Below are 26363 nucleotides of genomic sequence, written 5' to 3' on the forward strand. Positions count from 1 at the left end.
GCATTTTTAAAAACTACCTTTACAACGCATTCCATTACAACGCATACTACCATTACAACGCATACCATTACAACGCATAATATTACACTACACTATCCAACACTTACCCTACTGTTGCACCCCCTGGAGTTAGAATAGTAATTTTTACCCCTATACTATCCAACACTTACCCTACTGATGCACCCCCTGGAGTTAGAATAGTAATTTTTACCCCTATACTATCCAACACTTACCCTACTGATGCACCCCCTGGAGTTAGAATAGTAATTTTTACCCCTATACTATCCAACACTTACCCTACTGATGCACCCCCTGGAGTTAGAATAGTAATTTTTACCCCTATACTATCCAACACTTACCCTACTGATGCACCCCCTGGAGTTAGAATAGTAATTTTTACCCCTATACTATCCAACACTTACCCTACTGTTGCACCCCCTGGAGTTAGAATAGTAATTTTTACCCCTATACTATCCAACACTTACCCTACTGATGCACCCCCTGGAGTTAGAATAGTAATTTTTACCCCTATACTATCCAACACTTACCCTACTGTTGCACCCCCTGGAGTTAGAATAGTAATTTTTACCCCTATACTATCCAACACTTACCCTACTGATGCACCAACTGGAGTTAGAATAGTAATTTTTACCCCTATACTATCCAACACTTACCCTACTGATGCACCCCCTGGAGTTAGAATAGTAATTTTTACCCCTATACTATCCAACACTTACCCTACTGTTGCACCCCCTGGAGTTAGAATAGTAATTTTTGCCCCTATACTATCTAATACTTACCTTAAATGTAATTTAATATAATGCGTTGTAATGGTATGCGTTGTAAAGGTAGTATGCGTTGTAATGGCAATGCGTTGTAAAGGTATTTTTTAAAAATGCGTTGTAGTGTCATGCGTTGTAATGTCATGCGTTGTAATGGATTATGCGTTGTAAAAAATGCGTTGTAAGTGCATGCGTTGTAAAAGTGTGCGTTGTAACGTCATACATCCATTATTCTAGACTATCAGGTTAATTTTGATGAATGCTAAAGAACCGGCACAATTCGTAAATTTGGAAGTCTTGATTGGCAGATAAAAACAATTCCTGTTGAATAAGACGTCGTCCAGTAGTTTTAAGTAACAACGCGAGTGATTATCGCAGCGTTTATAGACGACTCACCAACAAATACTATATAGATATTTCAAGTATTTATGTGTGTATTTTGTATACTCTCGACCTTTTAGGCAGTTTTTGATCTATGTACAAAATTGCAATGTTTGAACATCTGACGTTCGAGCGGCAGACAAAAACTACTTTTCCCAGCACCTGTGACATCACATTGTAGTTCTAAGTGACGGGATTAGCGAGCGCCGTGCCGGTGGCAACTCGGATCACCTGTGATTTACCCACACAATATATACGATCTACCGACCTCTGTGTCCGTTACCTCCATTCCCAGCTCGGTCGGAGCTTGAGGCAACGACGGACAGGTGAGGCTCGGCAAGGAGACGCTTTGCTCGTCTTGTCCTTCTCTCTCTTTTTCTTAAGGACTGCTATCTGGCTAAACACTAGCATGCGTGTAAATGTCCTCCCCCTCTCTTCTTTATTTAAATGGACTCGAGATTTATTTTGACTTTGGGGATTGCTTGCCTAATTCAAAGATTTCTATTCCTCTACACAATAACAGGCGGGTAGCTGCACCTTTTGATAGAGCTTATGTAGATAATAACGGATGTGAGACAGCTATCTGACTCTGATATCTCGCTTCCTGCAACTGTGGCAGAATGGGTATTGTGCTTTATGCCTTTTCTCTACATTCTGCACATTTTACAATGCTAGTTAATAAGAATAAAATAAAAATGATATCCTTGGCCATTGCATCCTTTGGTAGACTGCGTATTGAGTTTACGTACTATAGCGTTTCTGGTCTGACGCTGTCATTTAAGATTGTCTGCATTCTAGATGTACACTCATCTTGGTCGAGATGTAGGTAAAACTAATCATTATAACAGCTGACTTTACCGCCAGTCTTCTATTGCCATGTTGTGATATAGGTTTATAACTCATGATGTACACTTGAAGATACATTTCCTCTATGATAAGAGAGACTTTGACATTTTTTTAATCAAAACATATGGGAAGAAAGAAAGGAAGGTGTGACGTGTGCAGCTTATCCTTACTTGTTCCCTTTTTTGTTTGCGCTTATTAGAGCGGGGCCTTATTGACCTGAGCCGGTGCCAGGTGAGGTGAGGTCCAGTCCTCGTATCAGACGGGTGAGCAAATATATTTATACATTGGGTATACATTATAGATTTGTAGCTATCCTGAGGCTGTGAATTAGCTGTACACCTCAGAGCATTTTTTCAGCTGTATAGATCCTGGACTTTTTTTACTGTGTTGTCACTAAGAGTATCACTATTTGTGTTTTACAGATGTCCTATACATTACGCTGATACGAAGGATCAGTATATGACATCAGAGGTTGTATCTATTCCAACCTGTATGTACATTCCTTCTTATTTTCTTCACTAACTTTCATACACGATTTTTGGTTTCATGCAGTAGCAGTAATATTTGCAGATAGGTCCTGAAGAAAGCCGTGGACAAGTTGTCCAGTAGGCTGAAACATGTCGACCGTTTTTGATAGCAGCAATTTTTGAAACTGCTATATTTGCACTATTTTTAACTAGGATTGCAATTGATATCCTAATAAATATAGTCTCTTTCTTTTGCAACTCCTATTTTAATCATGTTTTCACCTTTTGCACTGCACTTACTCACTCCCACACATATTTTGGGATTTTCCTTGTAGTTGGATGAAAGCCAAATTTCTTTCTGTCCTTCTGTCTCCTCTTTATGACCCTTTAGAGGACACAATCTACTTATTATCCCTCTATGATCAAGAGGGTAAGTGGCAGGTTGGCTGGAAACCCAAATGATGATAACGATCACTTTGGTGAGTGATGGGAATCCAAACATGAATAAGGGTCTTTTCACTCTGTAATTCTTTGTATTCCTTATGTCTTTACTCATGCTGACATAGGTGTCCAGTTTCTTCACTTCTTTCGTTAGACAGCTGGCATAATAGACCCCCGGATTATATGTTTGTTTTGTAATCTTTTGGATATGGGGATTTAATCCGTGCCAGGTCTATAAAATCCCTCGGACCCTCTACTACTTTTTGGGTTGTTACTGAAAAAGTTCGACCAGGTCTCAACAATAATATTATCTAATATTAAAGGAGAAGCAGCATCAGTGGCAATCCGCCAGAAATTAAGGGAATTTGATGTAACAGAATAACCACAAGAACTAGCCAGAATAATTGAAAAATCCTATGAAGAATTTGGCCGAGACAGTTTGGGAGGGAAACCAGTTAAACCACAACTCTCTGAAAGTCCTGAAAAGACCTTTACTAAAAACAATCCCACCTCTTATAAAAAAGAAGTTGGAAAATAACAAACAGCATTCAAAAGAGAAAGAAGAAGTTAATCAAACATTCTTACAAACGTGCAATTAATAACATTCGCGAATAAAAAATACGGGATTGATTCTGTTCAGGGGTACAGAGGTAGGAATCCAGAAATATATGCAAAATATGTAACCTCTGACACCATAAATTCAGATTTGTTTATACTCCAGGAGAATTTTTTATTTTTCCCTGGGTTGTAATTTAATACCTTTTAGCATTTTATGAATGCATTTTACTCTAAGACATTTAAGCCCTGTGTAGGCCTAATTAGGCAATTACTTTCTTGCCTACATTTTTCTGTGAATTATATGCAAAAAACATAATCAATACATAAATGACAAATTTACAATAAACACACATATGTACAATTTGCAGACATAAAACATATTAGTGCTATTCACAAACGTAGCTTGTTCAGTTCAACAAAAATGTGGAAGTCGTACTCCTGTCTAAGTAAACTGCCTTGGATCATCTGCCTTGGATCATCTTGGACCGAAGAGGGGCGCTACCTCAAAGCCTTGTTATAAAGGAGCCGCAATACTGTTCGCTTAGACGCTCGCGATCTCATGCAAAAACGCTGATTGCCGATAGACGCGGGAAAAGTGATTCCTGAGCGTTTGAACACGGCGTGCTCAGTTTCTTATGCAGCGGTTTTACTTCGCGTGGCGATCAGGGGGGTTGATCAGCAGCATTACACACGCTCTCTCCAGTATCGCGGCTCCTTCATAACAAGCCTTTGAGGTAGCGCCCCTCTTCGGTCCAAGATGATCCAAGGCAGATGATCCAAGGAAGCATTCATACACACAGGATGCTGGTGTGCACAGACTATGTGCCAGTTTGATCATGGTATAAAGAAGGTTCAAGCCGTCCATAAACTCCAGACTTGGTACTACAAGTCCTCCTTACTAAAGACCAACCTCGACAAAATACCACCCTGATGAAGACCTTCATTACAAGAGGTGCCAGTTAGAAGGTCGAAACGCGTTGGTACTACCCCTTGGAGAGGATTGCAAAAAGAACCTAGTAGAAAATTTGGTCTCGGATTCAGACATATTAGAGCCCACAATGTATGGCCCTAAACTAGGTTCCAGACTTTAGTGCAATCCCCCTTTTTTGGCATATGACATCAACACTTTGTGAGGACATCAATGAAAGAAGTCCCTGTAATGTTTACTTAGACAGGAGTACGCCTTCCACTTTTTGTTGAACTGACCAAGCTACGTTTGTAAATAGCACTAATATGTTTTATGTCTGTAAATTGTATATATGTGTGTTTATTGTAAATTTGTCATTTATGTATTGATTATGTTTTTGCATATAATTCACTGAACATTTTAGGCAAGAAAGTAATTGTCTAATTAGACCTACACAGGGCTTACATGTCTTAGAGTAAAATGTATTCATAAAATTCTCGAGTGTGTTAAATTACAACCCATGGAAAAATAAAAAATTCTCCTGCAGTATAAACAAATCTGAATTTATGGTGTCAGAGGTTACATATTTTGCATATAATAACAATCGCGAGGCACTGATTGAACCTCCAGTTGAAAAAACACCTCTTGGCCGTCTCACCTTTGTCAATACGTACAGCTCTCTAACTAATGGCATACAAAAGTGTGTTCGAAAACACTGGCGGATTTTGAACAGTTGTACTGATAAGATACCTCTCCCACTATTTTCATTGAAAAGAGGTACTAACCTGAAAGATAAATTAGTACATACACGACCGGCAGGTTTGCCATCACTAGCTGTAGGTACACTATGGGATCTCCCTGCAGTCCAGGGCCATTTTCCATGCGGATCCTGCGCCATCTGCCCGCAAACTCAACATTCTACAACCATATTCATAGGGACTAGTAGACCATGGGTTCAGAAAAGCTTTACTAATTGTAATAGCGAAAATCTGATATATTTAATCACTTGTCCCTGCAAGACCCAATATGTAGGAATGACTACTCGAAAAGTAAAGCTACGCATGTTGGAACATAAAAGCACGTTCAGATGTAAAAAGACAATGACCAAATTGACGAGACACTTCATTGATTTTGATCATAAAGCTAAGGACTTTACATTGACAGTATTAGAAAAACCCTATATTCCCTCACATATCAGTGATGTATCCAAATTTCTCTTTCTGCGAGAGCAGAAGTGGGTATTCAAACTATCAAGTGACACTCTAGGTCTCAATGATGCCATCCCCTGGGTCTCGTTTCATACATAGAGGGATCTCTAAGTGAGTTCATGAAGAAGCACTGGATAATATACATCTTGTTCTGTGTTTATGTCAACTTATAACGAAGGCCGAAATGTGTTCGAATTAACATTGGTCGTATAATAAACTTGCAACAGGAGGCAAGGAATGAGACACAGAACTGTTAAGACAGGTCTTATTGCACTCCGTGATGATCCAAAGTTTTTGGATATCTCCACCCTTTATTTATTAAATTCAGTATTAATCCAATTAGTTAAAACACAATACATGTAGGCTTTTCTGTCTCATGCTCACTTTAATTACGATTCAGTTGTAGGTTAACACATTAAATTAACAGCACGGTGATATGTGAGCATGTTGGATAAACTACATTTCCCTATGGATGTGACGTCATCCTGTAGTTCTAAGTAATAACATGTGTGATCACAGCCGCATTTAAGAAATGATTGATCAATTCTTTATGTGTGTTTTACGAATTATTCTAGACTATCAGGTTAATTTTGATCAATGCTAAAGAACCGGCACAATTTGTAAGTTTGGAAGGCTTGATTGGCAGATAAAAACAATTCCTGTTGAATAAGACGTCGTCCAGTAGTTTTAAGTAACAACGCGAGTGATTATCGCAGCGTTTGTAGACGACTCACCAACAAATACTATATAGATATTTCAAGTATTTATGTGTGTATTTTGTATACTCTCGACCTTTTAGGCAGTTTTTGATCTATGTACAAAATTGCAATGTTTGAACATCTGACGTTCGAGCGGCAGACAAAAACTACTTTTCCCAGCACCGGTGACATCACATTGTAGTTCTAAGTGACGGGATTAGCGAGCGCCGTGCCGGTGGCAACTCGGATCACCTGTGATTTACCCACACAGTATATAAGATCTACCGACCTCCGTTTCCGTTACCTCCATTCCCAGCTCGGGCGGAGCTTGAGGCAACGACGGACAGGTGAGGCTCGGCAAGGAGACGCTTTGCTCGTCTTGTCCTTCTCTCTCTTTTTCTTAAGGACTGCTATCTGGCTAAACACTAGCATGCGTGTAAATGTCCTCCCCCTCTCTTCTTTATTTAAATGGACTCGAGATTTATTTTGACTTTGGGGATTGCTTGCCGAATTCAAAGATTTCTATTCCTCTACACAATAACAGACGGGTAGCTGCACCTTTTGATAGAGCTTATGTAGATAATAACGGATGTGAGACAGCTATCTGACTCTGATATCTCGCTTCCTGCAACTGTGGCAGAATGAGAATTGTGCTCTATGCCTTTTCTCTACATTCTGCACATTTTACAATGCTAGTTAATAAGAATAAAATAAAAATGATATCCTTGGCCATTGCATCCTTTGGTAGACTGTGCGTATTGAGTTTACGTACTATAGCGTTTCTGGTCTGACGCTGTCATTTAAGATTGTCTGCATTCTAGATGTACACTCATCTTGGTCGAGATGTAGGTAAAACTAATCGTTATAACAGCTAACTTTACCGCTAGTCTTCTATTGCCATGTTGTGATATAGGTTTATAACTCATGATGTATACTTGAAGATACATTTCCTCTATGATAAGAGAGACTTTTACATTTTTTTAATCAAAACATATGGGAAGAAAGAAAGGAAGGTGTGATGTGTGCAGCTTATCCTTACTTGTTCCCTTTTTTGTTTGCGCTTATTAGAGCGGGCCTTATTGACCTGAGCCGGTGCCAGGTGAGGTGATGTCCAGTCCTCGTATCAGACGGGTGAGCAAATATAATTATACATTGGGTATACATTATAGATTTGTAGCTATCCTGAGGCTGTGAATTAGCTGTACACCTCAGAGCATTTTTTCAGCTGTATAGATCCTGGACTTTTTGTACTGTGTTGTCACTAAGAGTATCACTATTTGTGTTTTACAGATGTCCTATACATATCGCTGATACGAAGGATCAGTATATGACATCAGAGGTTGTATCTATTCCAACCTGTATGTACATTCCTTCTTATTTTCTTCACTAATTTTCATACACGATTTTTGGTTTCATGCAGTAGCAGTAATATTTGCAGATAGGTCCTGAAGAAAGCCGTGGACAAGTTGTCCAGTAGGCTGAAACATGTCGACCATTTTTGATAGCAGCAGTTTTTGAAACTGCTATATTTGCACTATTTTTAACTAGGATTGCAATTGATATCCTAATAAATATAGTCTCTTTCTTTTGCAACTCCTATTTTAATCATGTTTTCACCTTTTGCACTGCACTTACTCACTCCCACACATATTTTGGGATTTTCCTTGTAGTTGGATGAAAGCCAAATTTCTTTCTGTCCTTCTGTCTCCTCTTTATGACCCTTTAGAGGACACAATCTACCTATTATCCCTCTATGATCAAGAGGGTAAGTGGCAGGTTGGCTGGAAACCCAAATGATGATAACGATCACTTTGGTGAGTGATGGGAATCCAAACATGAATAAGGGTCTTTTCACTCTGTAATTCTTTGTATTCCTTATGTCTTTACTCATGCTGACATAGGTGTCCAGTTTCTTCACTTCTTTTGTTAGACAGCTGGCATAATATACCCCCGGATTATATGTTTGTTTTGTAATCTTTTGGATATGGGGATTTAATCCGTGCCAGGTCTATAAAATCCCTCGGACCCTCTACTACTTTTTGGGTTGTTACTGAAAAATTTCGACCAGGTCTCAACAACAATATTATCTAATATTAAAGGAGAAGCAGCATCAGTGGCAATCCGCCAGAAATTAAGGGAATTTGATGTAACAGAACAACCACAAGAACTAGCCAGAATAATTGAAAAATCCTATGAAGAATTAGGTCGAGACAGTTTGGGAGGGAAACCAGTTAAACCACAACTCTCTGAAAGTCCTGAAAAGGCCTTTACTAAAAACAATCCCACCTCTTCTAAAAAAGAAGTTGGAAAATAACAAACAGCATTCAAAATGGAAAGAAGAAGTTAATCAAACATTCTTACAAACGTGCAATTAATAACATTCGCGAATAAAAAATACGATATTGATTCTGTTCAGGGGTACAGAATTAGGAATCCAGAAATATATGCAAAATATGTAACCTCTGACACCATAAATTCAGATTTGTTTATACTCCAGGAGAATTTTTTATTTTTCCCTGGGTTGTAATTTAATACCTTTTAGCATTTTATGAATGCATTTTACTCCAAGACATTTAAGCCCTGTGTAGGCCTAATTAGACAATTACTTTCTTGCCTAAATTTTTCAGACGGGTAGCTGCACCTTTTGATAGAGCTTATGTAGATAATAACGGATGTGAGACAGCTATCTGACTCTGATATCTCGCTTCCTGCATCTGTGGCAGAATGAGTATTGTGCTCTATGCCTTTTCTCTACATTCTGCACATTTTACAATGCTAGTTAATAAGAATAAAATAAAAATGATATCCTTGGCCATTGCATCCTTTGGTAGACTGTGCGTATTGAGTTTACGTACTATAGCGTTTCTGGTCTAACGCTGTCATTTAAGATTGTCTGCATTCTAGATGTACACTCATCTTGGTCGAGATGTAGGTAAAACTAATCGTTATAACAGCTAACTTTACCGCTAGTCTTCTACTGCCATGTTGTGATATAGGTTTATAACTCATGATGTATACTTGAAGATACATTTCCTCTATGATAAGAGAGACTTTGACATTTTTTTAATCAAAACATATGGGAAGAAAGAAAGGAAGGTGTGACGTGTGCAGCTTATCCTTACTTGTTCCCTTTTTTGTTTGCGCTTATTAGAGCGGGCCTTATTGACCTGAGCCGGTGCCAGGTGAGGTGAGGTCCAGTCCTCGTATCAGACGGGTGAGCAAATATAATTATACATTGGGTATACATTATAGATTTGTAGCTATCCTGAGGCTGTGAATTAGCTGTACACCTCAGAGCATTTTTTTAGCTGTATAGATCCTGGACTTTTTTTACTGTGTTGTCACTAAGAGTATCACTATTTGTGTTTTACAGATGTCCTATACATATCGCTGATACGAAGGATCAGTATATGACATCAGAGGTTGTATCTATTCCAACCTGTATGTACATTCCTTCTTATTTTCTTCACTAATTTTCATACACGATTTTTGGTTTCATGCAGTAGCAGTAATATTTGCAGATAGGTCCTGAAGAAAGCCGTGGACAAGTTGTCCAGTAGGCTAAAACATGTCGACCGTTTTTGATAGCAGCAATTTTTGAAACTGCTATATTTGCACTATTTTTAACTAGGATTGCAATTGATATCCTAATAAATATAGTCTCTTTCTTTTGCAACTCCTATTTTAATCATGTTTTCACCTTTTGCACTGCACTTACTCACTCCCACACATATTTTGGGATTTTGCTTGTAGTTGGATGAAAGCAAAATTTCTTTCTGTCCTTCTATCTCCTCTTTATGACCCTTTAGAGGAGACAATCTACCTATTATCCCTCTATGATCAAGAGGGTAAGTGGCAGGTTGGCTGGAAACCCAAATGATGATAACGATCACTTTGGTGAGTGATGGGAATCCAAACATGAATAAGGGTCTTTTCACTCTGTAATTCTTTGTATTCCTTATGTCTTTACTCTTGCTGACATAGTTGTCCAGTTTCTTCACTTCTTTCGTTAGACAGCTGGCATAATAGACCCCTGGATTATATGTTTGTTTTGTAATCTTTTGGATATGGGGATTTAATACATGCCAGGTCTATAAAATCCCTCGGACCCTCTACTACTTTTTGGGTTGTTACTGAAAAAGTTCGACCAGGTCTCAACAATAATATTTTCTAATATTACAGGAGAAGCAGCATCAGTGGCAATCCGCCAGAAATTAAGGGAATTTCATGTAACAGAACAACCACAAGAACTAGCCAGAATAATTGAAAAATCCTATGAAGAATTAGGCCGAGACAGTTTGGGAGGGAAACCAGTTAAACCACAACTGTCTGAAAGTCCTGAAAAGGCCTTTACTAAAAACAATCCCACCTCTTCTAAAAAAAGAAGTGGGAAAATAACAAACAGCATTCAAAAGAGAAAGATTCTCAATCCCGAGGTAGGTCTCCTCAAAAGTAGCCCTCTGAAAGGAGGTATAACCTCAGGAATAGGGATAATTTGTGAAAACCTGACAGGTATCAAGATACTGATACACGTTCCTCTCGTACCTTTCAGATATCGTCACAGACATCTGAAAGAAGAGGACGGTCAGATCAAAAAGAAGAACGCGTGAAGTCCAAAGACAATCAACACGTTCAGAAAACAAACCAAAACCTCAATTCTCCAAGAAGAAAGTAGCAGGTCTGAAGATCAGACATGCCGAGGGTTCTGAGAACACAACTCAAGAACGGAGAATGGGCTCAGACAATGTTGGACAGCATAGCAGAAGTATCAATAGCTCGCCAGAACCTGAAGAGACTTCTGGACACAGTAGACCTGAATGAAGACATTCAAGTTGAGACTGCAGACATCAGGGTTAGTTCTCCACAAAGGGTATATAAAATAACACTCCGGATGAAGGGAGACATACCAAGAAAAGTGAAAGCACTCTTTTGGGAGCGACTTTCAAAGGGTTATGATATACTTCTAGCAGAACGGGACTGGCCACCAGAATTTGTCAGAGAGTGCCCACATGGCGAAGACATCATTATGCCAGCCTTCTCTAACCATGTTCCAGTACATTTCAAATATACTTATGCCAGGAAATGGGCAGTGGCCCAAGCCCCAGCATTATACAAAAATCATGTAGGATGGAATGAGGACTCACCTCACCATAAGATCCAGTTAAGAACTCTACCAAAAAACAGGTCAGGGAGAGCTTAGATAAACTTGAATACCAAGGGGTGATTGAAACATGCACCTCATCAATGAACAATCCTTTGTTTCCTGTTTCCAAGCCAGACAATACATATCATCTAGTTTTGGATTACAGACACCTAAACTCTTGTTGTAAAACATTTGCAGTGCAAAATGCACATAGTACAGCATTAATGAATAACATTGTGCGGGAAACGCATTATGGTCGTAACCCCTGTACCAGCCTTAGAGGCAGTTACAAAAGCGAGTATTCCGAATGCAAAAGCTTTACATCCAAGATGGATACACTGGGTTAATTCTCTTGCTGCAACTGATGTTGAATATGTTTTTGATCCTTATTTAAAAACACAAGCATTCCTGCAATACGAACACGAATTTCCTATGCCTACTGAAATTCTCCCTCTTGGCCAGTACGAATTTATAATTTATACTGACGGATCTGCACAACCCGCTACGGGGGTAAGCAAGCTTATATTGCAGCATGCGTGATCGTTAAAGGTCGTATGCTCGATGGCAAATTTAAGACCAATGGTCACAAAAATGCAATCTCTAGGAGATTGTACAGCTCAGCGAGCTGAACTACAAGCATTTAAAATGGCACTTGAAAATACGGATCGCGAATTCCCCACACTCATAGTGTGCAATTCTTTTTATTGTGTTCAATCATACAATGAATATTTACAGAATTGACTTCAAAATAGTTTTAAAGATGCAAAAGGTGGCACAATCAGGCATAAAACGCTTTGGGAACAAGTAGTTCAGTTGTGAAACGGACTACAAAACACTCACGTGATACACACGCTGAGTCATCAACGTGATGGCGTTCACGTTGAAGGGAATTCATTGGCTGATGAAGCCGCGAAAGGGGCTGTGCAAACGGCTTCCGTAGCTGCAATCACTCATTCAAAAACAAAAATAGACAGTGAAATAATACTGGCTGTCAATGCTTCAAGCAAAGGCAGCGGTGCAGCGTTATCCTAAAAGGTTTCCACTCAAATACTCATATATAATTGATGCGAACAATGTTCCGTTTGCTCGAATCCCTGGAGTGGGGGATAGGGTAATACCAAACATGGAACATAGATTAGGACTAATCCTAGCTGCACATGAAACGATCGCCTCTGCCCATGCAGGTGTTTCCGCCACAGTATCGTTATTAAAACGAGATACTGGTGGCCAGGCATTAGGAAACAGACCAGGAATTATGTTTTGGACTGCTAAATATGCCAAAAGATGAAAGTCTCTACTGTGAAACGTGCTGCGCAGACCCCCCTGTTAATTTCAGATAAACCATTAGCATGTGTTTACCTGGACCACTGCAGTCCCTTGCAAAGGGATGGTAACTATAAATATATCATGGTCGCAGTGGATTCGTGTTCAAGGTTTCTTTGGAAGTGGCCTCAGCACTCGGCTGACGCTCGAACTGTTATAAAAGATTTGCGAGTCTTTATCGGCACATACGCAATTGGCACACTACATTCTGACCAGGGTCCTGCGTTTAGCTCTTGAGCTTACAAAGAAGCCATGGCCAGTTTGGGCGTAGCATTGAGGTATTCTTCTCCATTCCATCCTGAGGGAAATGCTGTTGTGGAAAGAAAAAACCGGGACATAAAGCACTCTATAACAGCTAGGGTATTAGGTTTGGTTGATGTGTGGGTCAAACATCTTTATGGGGTCCAACGCTCATTAAACAATTTGCCAAGAAGTTCTCTAGGGGGTGTCACTCCATATGAAGTCCTATATGGAACTAGAATGTTGATTCCAGACCTTGACATGAAAGGCACAGTGGTGGAAAATAAAAAGTTTGATATCAAAGATCGTTTGGCTGTTTTACAGGACTTAAATGAACTAAGATCGAAACAAAGCAACGTGTTCCTGAAGCCAACTACCACTGGGGAAAAACCAACCGTCCCAGCAAGGCCTGTCTGGATCCCAAAGCTTGGTGATCTAGTCAGAGAAAAGATCGTGGACAAGAAGGAATTTGGGCCTTCTTACAGACAACCAGTACCTGCCCTAGCGGTCCACGGATCGAGAACAGTACTACTGCCGCCCCTTGCTGGTAAAAAGGAGAAAAGATTTGTGTTCATCGACCTGATCAAACCACACTATGTGGCCGATACTAAGCAGTAGGCCAAGTGGACTCCGACAATGTAGCAGGCGCACTCCGCTAGCTACAATCCAAGAGGTTTAAACTGAGAGACTCATCACCTTTGAAGATTCTACAGTGAGAAATGAAGGACTAAGCCACAAAGCTATCGAGCTCGTCCCTCTTGAGACACAAATAACAGTTCGTCCTGATAAACCTGTCTACAACGAAGTAAAAAGTGATCAACTGGTTCCAGTGAATTCAACAAATCCTGATGCAATTCCAACCATTGACAGAACTGACTCTGGCTATTTCATTAACTTTGATACGTTTTCTGAGGATCCCAGCGAACCTGAAACGACGCCAGCACAAAGAACTTTCAAAGAACAACCAACAGACTTTATTTCAACTCCTGAAAAAGACCTATATGGTTTCACCATGGATTGAACTATGGATTGTTTTGGGAATATTCTTCGTTCCACTTTGGTTAGCTCTGGTAATAACTCTGGGTATGCTGATAAATGGAAGATATATTCAAATGGACACAGCAAGTAAAAGAGTGAACTTACTTCTCCAGCCACACAAATCATCCCATCGTGAAGCAAGAGACTTGTCAGCAGTGAACATCACAGCCGTTCCTATACCGGATAATATATTTTGGGACAGAACTGAATAGGACATTTTTGGCCCGTCTGAACATTTGAAGATTCCACACTTATTTAACATTTCATTAAGTGACTTTATTACCTCTAGTATCTTTACTGATGATTGGGACTTCGAGACTGTTAATAACATGATGTCTGATCTAGAAATGTCTGCAGTATTCACAAATCATGAATATTTAGAGGGTTCATCAAACTATGAACAAATGTATTGTTATAACCACTATGGTCATCATTTCTTGCATAAAACTGCATCACCTAGAAATGTATTTATGTATAACCAATGGGAACATTGTCCTACACCTCCAAAGGGTAGCTCAAAAACTTTTGCAATGAAATTTCCATATTTTTCAGGGTTCAACTTATCAAATCCAGAATCGTTTTATTTTAAGAATATGAACAAGACAGGAACGAAAAATATGTTAACCAGTACGAAACAGAATTATTCTGCAGCCTTTATTGCCCAACTGTCTAGACAGGGTTTCGACTTTTGGAAAGACAACATTGAGACAAAATCTGTCTGGGGTACAAAAGATTGGCTATTGCAGGGGGTAGAAGCATTGTTTAGAGCCTATATCATCCCTGAGCAAATTATGTTTTTGAATGACACTGCCCAACAAACGTCTTGCCTTGGATTAGCCAAGATCAAAGACATGAACACACCGACCATACCTATACCTGCAAGTAATAGCACTACACGGGGGGAGGTCGACGTACATAATATTTTGCATCACAACAGATCAGATCCAGAATGGAAAGAATGGTTGCTCTGGCCCACAGACACAAACAACTGTCAAGATCGATTCCTGAACAAAACACAGGGTTTCACTATCAATAGGCCAGACCCACGCTATGTTCAAAGACAGCATCCAGGGGTAGTAACAACATACAGTGTAGGGAAACTCTGCCTTGATTGGCTACAGAAAGCTACACTGCAGGATGTAAAACAACACTTATCTTTACTTAAAGAAGGCGCAGACCTTAGGGAATTCTTGCTAGGACCAAGAAAACCGCGTAAAAAACATTTCATATATGCAGGTGTCTACGCTGCTTATAATGAAATATGGAAGATTACCCAAGCAGAGACCGCAGAACGAATACGAGAAATTGATCGTGTTAATTTAGAGAAATCTCTCTCTGTAGTAGACAATGGGTTAATGACTCTGTCGTCCAGGATATATTCATTGGACAGCATTGTGTCTTCTGCCATAGACATCATGGAACAGGACTTGGTCATGCTGCAACATGGTCAGTCTCAATTACGTTCTATAATACTATTAGGCTGGACGCTCCAAAACTTGCATTCAGGCTATGTGCCTTGGCGTTTAATCAACTCTACGTCACTGTTTTCAGAATTCAATCTCACTGATAAACAGATCAAACTGGCACAAAGGGGAGCAGACTATACGGTGCTGAGCATTGAAAAACTGGAAAAATTACCATTCACGGTGGCTGAAAAACCAATTACTGAGTTGATCATACATGGTAAAATTACTCTGCCTGTTACAACTTTCCATTTTCAGTATTGCCTAAAACATATACCAAAAACAACGGTTGATGGACTGAATGCAGAACAATGTCATACATTCACCCCAGTACAGAGATCTGGGCCTAAATCCATCGTTGTTTTGCTCACCATGCCATTCCAGTTTGAACCCAGTCATATGCAAATCAGTATTAACCCTGTGCCTCATGGGAACAGTCCAGCTCGAACTGCCAAGCCAGGTCCTCCCTGGATTGGAAAAAAGCATCCTAGGACCGGTTTTGGGGTTTCACCCCTCTTCAGCCAGGATAGCTTGATTCCAGTGGCATGGTAAGCACGGGACTCACGTCTGAGCACACCCGTCCCACTTTGGGTGACAAATGCAAAAACAGAATTCAATCTCACTGATAAACACATCAAACTGGCACAAAGGGGAGCAGACTATATGGTGCTGAGCATTGAAATACTCGAAAAATTACCATTCACGGTGGCTGAAAAACCAGCTACTGAGTGGATCATACATGGTAAAATTACTCTGCCTGTTACAACTTTCCATTTTCAGTATTGCCTAAAACATATACCAGCAGGCAAATATGAAAGATTGGGTAAAGAATACATCAAGACATCTTGGGATTTACCTTACACACATAGATGATGGAGTGGGGGGGCGTGAAGTGTTTCTTAGCGGTACAAACTGTGAAAACGCACTAAACGGTTCTCTCCTTTGTCAGGGTATTAATTTACACGGGGCCTGCGATGGTTCATCTACAAACTTATCCTGTCACCTGCAAGGCTCACCAGCTGCAGTGATTAATCCAATTTTTGGACTACTTTCCAATGGAAGTTACCTCATGTTGAATGATCACAGCTGCTGTGGCATGTTGCCAGGTATCCCATATCTAGTAACGGTTACATCCAAGGTCACTTGCTGTATGCAAGTCTTGTTTCCACAAATACAGACAGTCAGGGAGTCGCCTCTATGGCCTTCACTGAACATCTCTTCTATACGAATTGATACTCTAAGCAGAATGAAAGCCATTCTTTTACAACAAACTGTGCCACTGACCTCGGCCAAAGGAACTTATGATCTACAAGTCGTAAGGACTTCTGCCGAGAAACAAGCCCTTTTGAATACAAACTGCCCTATACATTTCTCAAAATGTTGGAACGTATCTTAAACATGTCTGATACGAGCGGTATTGAACATGTATTTAAGACCGTGTGTTCAGGACTGTTAGCACCTTTTCAAGCAGTCCTCGGAATAATTCCCAACTTCGTGCACTCTGTGTTTGGCGGACTGCCACTACTTTTTGGATTCGTTGCAGGGATCCTATTTTTGCTCCTACTGCTCCGATATGGCAAGCCAAATCACCATCGTCACTCCAAGCACCATAGAGAGAGCTCTATTGGAGATGAAGTGTTGTGAGCGCATCGTCCAAATTTTAGGTTTACCTCGTCTACGAGAATTAAATACCACATGGTTTCTGTCATTCAGACCAATCTGGCAAGATTGCATCTTACCTGTTCTATGCTGCCTGCTTTGCGGTGAAGAATGCGTGCTAGACATCTGTCTAACACTCCCGTCAGTCATGCCTATGGATATCGATACTCTGCTGGACCTGGTTACGGCCCATGCTGTGTGTTGTCCCCAGCGGCTACCAATCCTGATGACAGCATTCATTGAGATCTCACAGATGCAAATTGCTACTGCTGAGGTACGAGATGAAACAACAGGCACGCAGGTAATATCCGATACAAACATTGCTGATGCGACCAATGCTTCTCATCTATGTGCGGTTAGTCTTCTAAACGAGGTAATCCAACTTTCACCTACAACGGTAGACGACTTTTTGTCTACAGGGTTAGAAGATTTCATGTTTTCTCCATCCCCATACACTGCCTTTTGATTCAGCACACAGTGTACCGGGAAGACTCTGAATTTGGCCTTCATTTTTCAAAACGAAGACTAAAACTTGGAACTTTTTCCTCTGATTATTTTTTTTTCCAAATTTGAATTTTTTTTTATGGCACAGTAATCTGCTTATAGTAGAACTATTCATAGAGAACAGAATTCTTTGATACACTTTCAGTGACAATATGTCACCTTGTCAATACCATTTTATTTATGTAACTTAATGAAATGGTTTCGGCCTTTTTTCTTCTGTATTTACGAGCCATTTCATAATGTGTATATATATGTATGTTCATTCATTTAGCATTCAATGTAAATACATGCTTAGAATGAAACATTACTTTAATATGTAGAGCACCAATGCATTATTATGCATGGCAACAGTTTTTATGCGTTTTACAATGTATTTTTAGACATGTTCTTAGCCATCCATATGTAGCTATATTTTAGATATGTTTAGCATGTTTAGAAATTAGTAATTTTGTTCATATGAAAGTGGAGTGGGTGTTGTGTGTCGATTTAGATACCGTATATAGGTTTCCCGATTTATGTCCTTATATAGGCACAATTCGCATTGCCCATATTTAGGCATAGAAATCCTACCCTTATTTAGGCATTATCCATGCTAACCAAATACAGGCATGGCCACCTACATCCGTTCATCTACCTCACAACGAGTTCTTGGAAAACCAGACTCTTAAGCCTTTAGGACTTCCCCTTGCTTGGATATTGATTTCTCCAAAAACTCATTTATTATGCATGAACATCTATTCCTTAGGGGTTCGTTCATGACGTTCTTCTGCCCGACTTTTACGTCAATACTGGCATTCCTAAACACCTTCAAGGTATAAATATACCTTCACTTACCATGGCAAACCACGGTTCGGCTGCCTACTTGCACGACGCGGCTTGCCACAGCAAGTTCGGAAGGAAGTCAAGTCCCCACCTGACGCACTGAGCAGACGCTGTCATCCTCCTCGCAGAGAATCCAGCTCCAGTGTTTCTGACTCCCCTTGCGGGGTGTTAGAGATTGAGACTCGGAAAAAGATTCCAACCTCACTCATTCCAAGGTAAGGAGCGGACTAGAACCTAGAGGGACTTTTGGCAAATCTTGGCAACTATAGCTAAACTAGACTATAGACAAACCGCACCTACTTCTTACCTCGTACTACACTTAGGTTAGGTACACTGGGGTAGAACTAGCTAGAAGCATCAGATGAACATTTTAGCCTGTGTTATTTATGTATGTTTTTTTATGAATATCTGTCATAGCTGCAAACCATGCTAACGCTGTACGTATTATACTTCGCATTCTGTCTTACAATTTTAGCAGTTCATGTCTATTGCACGAGAAATAAGACTTCAATAAACCCTTTTATAAGAAACGCCCGTCTATCTATTTCTGTGTAACTCTGTAGAAACGAAGCATGCACGATTGACTGAGTGAAACTGTTATCTATTGTTTCCACGATTCTGAGATTGTTCCGATTCTAAGGGAAACAAAGTTGTCATGTTTATGCGGTTGTCAGAAACTAATCCCTTCTTGTTTATTCGAGAAGTTTCTAGTGACCTCTGAGTTAGCTGGCACACACAGGTAATTAAGTTTAATGTACTTGATAGAGACATACTGACCTCAGTCCTTTGTCAAAATTATAGTGCATATTATTCCAATGCACAGAGTCTATCCGGGATATAGGAACTACACTACATTACTACATGCTGTTAGAGCCATCACCCTTGTACAAAGGCTGTGTCTGAGATGCAGCCACAAAATGAAATTTGAATGAGAACCATTCTAAGCCGCTTCTGAAGCCTTAGACAATGGATCTATGTCCCCTGTCTGGAAAATGTGTGTAAAAGTGGGATCCAAACCAGGACATCAAGATTTGTCTAAAGTGTCTAGAAGCCTGCAAGCCTGCCTGCGCAGAGGGAACGGGCGGCCTGGAACTGCAGAAGGAGAGATTGCCAAGAAGAAAGCCCAGTGTGTTCCCGGCAGGAGGAATACCCGGAGAAAGCAGACTATCATAGAGTGAAGCCAGGAGAGACCCATGCTGTGAAGCGCTCCTACCTGGTCTCTCTTTGCGGTCCTGTATTAAGACTTTCCAAGACCAAGTCCCACTGTGTCACATGGTATTTACTGTGAGCTCAAGAGTCGGGTGCCTTCATTGCAGATGAAAAGCTGTGCCATTGCGGAAGAGGAAACACTCATCAGCCTGGAGGGCACCATTGCCAAATACATACCACCAAGGATCACTTCTTCCAGAAGCCGCAACTGCCAAAGCTGAGCACTAGGCTGGAAAGGGCCAGGAAGGCCATTGTTGCTAAGGACAAATGCTATCTCTTAGGCCTACCCCACCTACTGCATTCCGCAAACACTGTTACATCAAATAGCTGATACCTCAACCCCTGCATTTACGGAGCTTTAAAAGTTTTTAATTTTATATTTAGATTTTTTTTATGTATATATACTTATCAATCTGCTAATATTATTCAATTGTTTAAATAGTTGCAGATCCCTTCAGGAGGTGCTGTGGACCCTAAAGGGTTTGTTTTCTACTGTTGTAAAGACATGTGAGCAATATACAGTCTAAAGGTCATAAAGCAGGTTTGGAATTCACCAATTGTTTTTTAAACGTGACTCATTGAGCACACAACATGTCAAACATAAAGCAAAAGGCAATCTTGACTAGTTTATGAATAGATTAGGCTAAAACCGGTTCAACTTGTTCTTCAAGAAGCCGTTGTATACCCAGTATGAAACCAGATTGTGTGCTTGTAAAGTTGCCTCGTCAAGGGTATGTGCACAGGGACTCAACAGACTGTTGTGTCATCCCAGCCCCCTATCGATGCCCTGTGTGATACTTGGGACATCCCTGCTTTAGTGCGTCTGGCCCACAGTTCCTCTCCATACATACGCAGGTGTTGTGGAGCGGAAGGGGTGCTTTTTCTCATGCACCCTGATACCAAGTGAACATTCGTGAACAGCACCGTGCTGTCAGTAATGTAACAGGAGAGGGGGTCTCACCCGACTGCTTTGGTAATCCATGAATGAAAAGAACCTGCAAGAGTAAGATAAAGAGACACGGAGTTTAGGGTGGGGGGAGAGAGAGGCATGGGGTTGAATCAGGAACGAGGGTTCCGAAGTAAATCTTTGGGCTCTGTACATATTTTGTTACCAATTAAGCATCGCTGGCCGTCACCGTCCAGGAATGCACCAGTACAGAGTACCGTGGGTTAAAATATACTTGTCTTTTATCTATGAGGTTAGGTTAGCTCCTCCAATCTACCTTTACTTCTCTCGGCTCTTCGTTGCTAAGTGGAGAATTAATAGAGAACGTGACGAATGACTCCGTACTAAGGCGTAGCTGTCCAAAAGAAACACTGTTACGCCTATGTAGTAGCTGGAGAGAATCCCTTTTTATTTATGAACGAGAACTGTGCCCATATTTAGTAAAAGGTCATACATATGTGCATTCCCTTTGGTCAACAGCAGACCCTCTCCTGGGCTGTGTCTGGGGCCATGCTTGCCACACCCAGACTCACTCCCACTTTTGATGTGAGCGCGCTCAGATCCGCAATGACATCACAGGTTTCGCCCGGAGAGCCCCATCTGTGCGGCCCTGTGGAAGGGCCAACGCAACAGCACTCACGAGGAAAATACAGTATCCTGGCCCTGCTGCCATTCACTACTGATGAGTCCGTGCCCACTGGGCAACTTTAATATACTAAACCTTTCAAGGGCAGGGATTTCATTCTGTGAGCCACACCGTCAAAGGAAGCAAAATAATCAGTGCATTAATGCTTTATTAGTAATTCCCACGCTTCCCTTCCTCGTGCCCTACACCCTGTTGTGTCTGTTTCTCTTGACTGTAAGACAGTCGCGTCCATGCTGACTGTCATCCAAGACCCTCGGATTAAGTTATTTGTTATCTCTTTGGGCCTTTGGTACCCTTTGAACTGGATGTTTTCACACATCTGGCTGCATCTTTTACCCTTTAGTCAGTAAGGTTTGCCAGCGCATGGTTCCAGTGTTATTTGAATCTCTCTCTCACACACAGTCTGATGTACTCAGTTTGTAGCTCCACCCACACCCCAAGGAGTCTTCACCATTCGCAGACCATTTCATTTCAGTCCTACCTGCAGTCGTGTTGTTGTCTTCAAGACATTAAACCTTCCCACAGTGGCAATCAAATGGGATATCAATATTTTTAGAAAGTGTTTTCGTAAAGTTTTATCTTCCAAGGAGGTCTCTTAGCACTACGGGTAGAAAACAGATATTTTACCCAACTTAATGGTACTCATTTTGTCAACCTCAGAAGGATGAAAGGCCGAGTAACCCTGCCAGAATTCGAACCTGTCCCCATGGGTTCAAACACAGATCCCTGGAGTGGATACATGAGTGAGCTGTGCTGCCAGAGCCGGATTCTTCTGTTATCATTTGAATAAAGAAACCACTTCTCCAAAAAGTGTCTTCAAGGCTTGGTCTCAGCCTCGAGGGAAGGATTCCTCAGCACAAAATGTTGTCCCTATTACGTCTGCTGCTCGTCTGCACAGTCATCATCCTCATAATCTTTATTCAGCTAAACTCAAATTAACCACAAAAGAGACATACATTATATACATTAACTCATACATCATATTCGTTCCACACACAGTATTACATCAAACGATCAAACTAGTATGACAGTGGCCCACCCCATACAGGTGGATTGATGCAGTGGAGTTTACCAGCTCTAGACACACAACACTCACTTTGGGCCCATTTACATTCATACATTCATTGAGCTAGCAAATGTCCGCTGGTCATCAATTTTGATTGACCTCAGACAACCTTTACACCAATATTCTTGCCATCCCAGTCTCCTTAGTAACTATACGTCGTTGAAAGATCTAGTAGTAGATTAGAATAGGGAGGAAATAATAATAATACATTTAACTTTTATTAAAGAACCACCGACTCAGTAGGAGTTTTAAAAGTTTATCTGAATTAATAATTTTGTAGGTCCAGTCAAATCACATACAGATACACCAAATTCTCCATCAGGAAAGAAGTTCAGTTAGCTTAAGATCAACATTAACAAATCTTTATGATGACAGTACCTGAGGAGAGATAAAGAACAGAGAGCAAATACGAAGCACAACCCCCCAGATCTATATTTACCTAGAATTGTGTGAGGACCTAGACATCAGAGTATCGAGGATTCAGGACAGGTTCAGGGTCGGGAAGGTGATCTCTCCTAGTGTAACGCCAGCGTTACACCCCTCTCTGGTGCTACTCTCTCCGGCTGGGGCTCGTCCGGACCCCTTCCTAGATGTGCCTCCTCGGTTGTTCTGCAAATTTTCCCTAGTGTTGGATTCTTCAATTAGGTTGCAGCAAAATCGTGCAGCATCTCAGCATAGCATCGGCATCAAGAGTCTCAAGTGTGTCTAACTATCTAAAACTTACCTCTGTTATACCAATTCGAGTGTATGATCCACCCCCAAATGTTTCAATTCCATGTACACCCTCAATTTAATTGGACCAGGCAGTGGGACGAGGGCATCACACCATACTAAGTGTAATAACTTTCTTTAGTTCTATTGTCTAGCTCCCCGCCCCTTAATTTTAATAAACTCACAAAAATATACCGTAGTGGAGAAGATATCAAAGGTTAATTACAGAAGTGTACAGAACACACACCTTCAAAAATATATTGGTTTTTAAAGACGAGAACCCTCACTCACCATGATGGTGACATGCTTCATCATTGGGTCCCCTCTTGCACACAGTGTCCGCAAGGTACACTGTGTGGGCTTCTACTCTCCCTTAGGAGAGGAGCTGAGGTGTTTTAACACTCCAATGTGAGTCTGTGAGTGGGGGGCAGAGTGCAAATAATATCAAATGTGATTTAAAACCATCTCTCTATGGAGAAAAATTATTTATTAGCTCTCCCTTAGGGATGGGTCTTAAAATAAGGAGTGTGACGATAGGGATAAAATGTTTCCTATCTGACTAGGTCAGGTCAACATGTTTCTGCCAAACTGAGGTGAATTCATGGCATTCATCAGGACCATTGTCTTGTCACTCTGCTTAAAAATTGATAATAAAAACCATACTTATGATTCGTAGGTGTTGAGAGACCAACATCAATTTGGTCTTCTTACTGTAACACAAGAGAAAACACACTTTAATATCTCAAAATGTATCATACACCTAACGTGTCTATCAGCCAGTGTATGTGGAATCCGTGTCAAATAACACCCCAGTGGCGCAAAACACCAAACCATAATAAAAGAATAATTCTCACCATAAAGCAGGTCAATACCTGCCAATACCTTTCATTGGTCCTTATGTTAAGCGGGTATCTAAGAGTATGGAAAACATGAAAAGTATACATCTTGTCACCATAATCGAACTCAGCATATCAACTATGTGGCAACATAATATAGCAACATACTGCACACAAGATCAAAATAAATTTCCGTATGGGGGTTGCCCAAAGTAAAAAGGAAGAAAAGAGAAAGCGAAACGAGTGAAAGTTCATCCACTCGTTCACTCAACATAGACAACACCTCTTTCTATTAAAATGTAATTGGTTTTGGCTCTTTTGTAAAAGGTCGATAAGCCAATAAATATTTACATATTTCTGCAATTCTTTTAGTCGTCACGCAAAAACATATACACCTCACACATGTATAGTTTCCCACTCTACAAAAGCCCAAGTCAATAAAACGAACCACCCCGAGTGTTAAGCCCATTTAACTGGCTATATTTCACTCGTGCAATCAATTTGTGGCTCAACGATCACCATCTCTGACACAGGAGTATGTGAAAATAGACGGATTGCTCACCAAGTTACGCCGCCAACTTCTCCCAAATGGAGCCGACGATATCCAGTGAACATCCCCTCTTTTAAATGTAGATTGCTATAGTCCCGGCCGTGCAACCCGGAAGTGTACCAAATTGCTTCCGGTTGCACGAACCTCTTCAATGAAAGTAAACGTAAAAAAACGAAATGGACTCATTCAACGATCGTGACAAATATATGTGTATATATAAATAGATGTGTGTCTAGCGCTCCCTGTCCAATCTTTAGCGCTCAACTTGATACCAACATTATCAGCACGGAAAGCTGATCTTGAAAAAGAGGACCTGGAACGGCACTCCGCTCAGTTACATCCAATGCATTCTGGGGTCTGTAGTTAGTTACCTTATTACAGAATCTATTTCAATGTGATTAGAAAAAGAAGACACCTGCTCAGGATTCACTCTCAGTCTACAAGTATAAAAAACATATGCTGCCTGTAGAACGCATCGCCTAGTCACATATCATTAAAGGGAATACAGTGACAGGTGATTCGTCTCATATCTGGTTTGAAGGCGTACTAAATTCAATAAAGGCACAATAAAAGAGAATATTGTACCATAGTTATCATATGAGTCTAGATTTCACAAAGACATTAAGGTGCAGCAGATAATAGAGATTTAAAGACATTGAGGGGCAACAGATTATAGGGATATAACGCAGCCATGTGAAGAAACAGCATGTGAAACATTTTGTATAAGACAAATAATTGCCAAAATCTTAGATTTACAGTGTATTCCACGGTATGTCTTCATTCAGACCATTAATATGGCTTTTCAAGCGGAACACCCACCTCTGTTCCCTAAGTAACAGAACTCTCTCCAAAGGACCCATATTGACATGGTACTTAGGTTTATCAATAATAACCCATGTAAAGTCATCTTCCGTATGTGACTTATCAACAAAGTGTCTAGTCATGCAGGTGTTAATTTTTTTACATCGAAACGCACTCCGATGTTCAATCATCCTTTGTTTGACCTTCCTAGTGGTCATTCCAATATATACCAAAAGGCATGGACAGGTGATCATATAAATGACCCCACTAGTGTTACAGTTGGTGTGTGTCTGTAATGTCCAAGGTGTTTCAAGACCTAGGTCAAGCTGTGTCACTTTTCGAGTAAAAGGACAAACAGAACATGTACCACACGGGAAATGTCCCACCACTGATGTTGCACCCCATATGGTCGGCTGTCTTTTCTCTCGTATATCAGTTCTGGGTCTAGTGTGTACTAGCATATCTCTTAAATTGCTACTCCGCTTGAAAGCAAAAAGAGGTCTTTCCAGGGACAAATTTCCTGTATTCAAGATGTGCCAAGCTTTATTAACTGCTCTCTTGACATTATTTGATTGATCATTAAAAGTAGTGACACAGACCATCCTTTTATTCTCAGGTCTAGTATAGGATTCCAACAGAGCCTCCCGATGATTATTACGTGCTCTCTTGTTGGCACCATGTACTAATTTACTCCGGTAGTTGCGAGATATTAGTTCATCAGTCAGATTCTTAGCATGTAGTTTGTATCTTGCTATTTCACTACAATTCCTTCGTAATCTCAAAAATTGACCTACAGGCAGATTATTCAGGAGTGCTCGAGGATGAAAGCTGTGAAAGCTCAACAATGAATTTCGTGCCATAGGCTTCTGATATAGTTCAGTCTGAATGTTACCATATTTGGGATATAGTCTCAAATCCAAAAATGACAGAGTGTTGTTACTGGATTCACCAGTAAATTTCAAATTGCCATCTCGTGTATTTAGCCACACGGAAAACGCATCTAGAGAAACCTGGTCACCTTCCCAGATGACCAGGATATCATCTATGTATCGTCTCCACAATTTCAGTTGGTGTGAGAAGGGATTGTTAATATCAAAAATAATGTTGGTCTCGAAATG

The 26363-nt window shown here is 40.5% G+C and overlaps 1 protein-coding gene and 1 long non-coding RNA gene across 3 annotated transcripts in view; both read left to right on the forward strand.

Moving 5' to 3' along the window:
- Window positions 1-1363: 1363 nt before the first annotated feature.
- LOC146811029 (uncharacterized) lies at window positions 1364-2955 on the forward strand. The gene is made up of 3 exons (XR_014966670.1): window positions 1364-1489; window positions 2209-2272; window positions 2432-2955. It is a non-coding gene; the product is annotated as an uncharacterized LOC146811029 (long non-coding RNA).
- Window positions 2956-6492: 3537 nt separating this feature from the next.
- LOC146811030 (E3 ubiquitin-protein ligase RNF14-like) overlaps window positions 6493-26363 on the forward strand; it is a 172030-nt gene continuing 152159 nt past the window's right edge. Inside the window, exons 1-2 of one of the 2 annotated variants that reach the window (XM_085618075.1) lie at window positions 6493-6635; window positions 7357-7419. The gene's annotated coding sequence lies outside the window, so the exon portion shown is untranslated. Of the gene's footprint in view, window positions 6636-7356; window positions 7420-9482; window positions 9503-26363 lie in introns of those variants that run through there. The other variant, XM_085618076.1, reaches the window with a different exon arrangement.

This window comes from Triturus cristatus, chromosome 7, assembly GCF_964204655.1.
Source record: "Triturus cristatus chromosome 7, aTriCri1.1, whole genome shotgun sequence".
Lineage (NCBI taxonomy): Eukaryota > Metazoa > Chordata > Amphibia > Caudata > Salamandridae > Triturus > Triturus cristatus.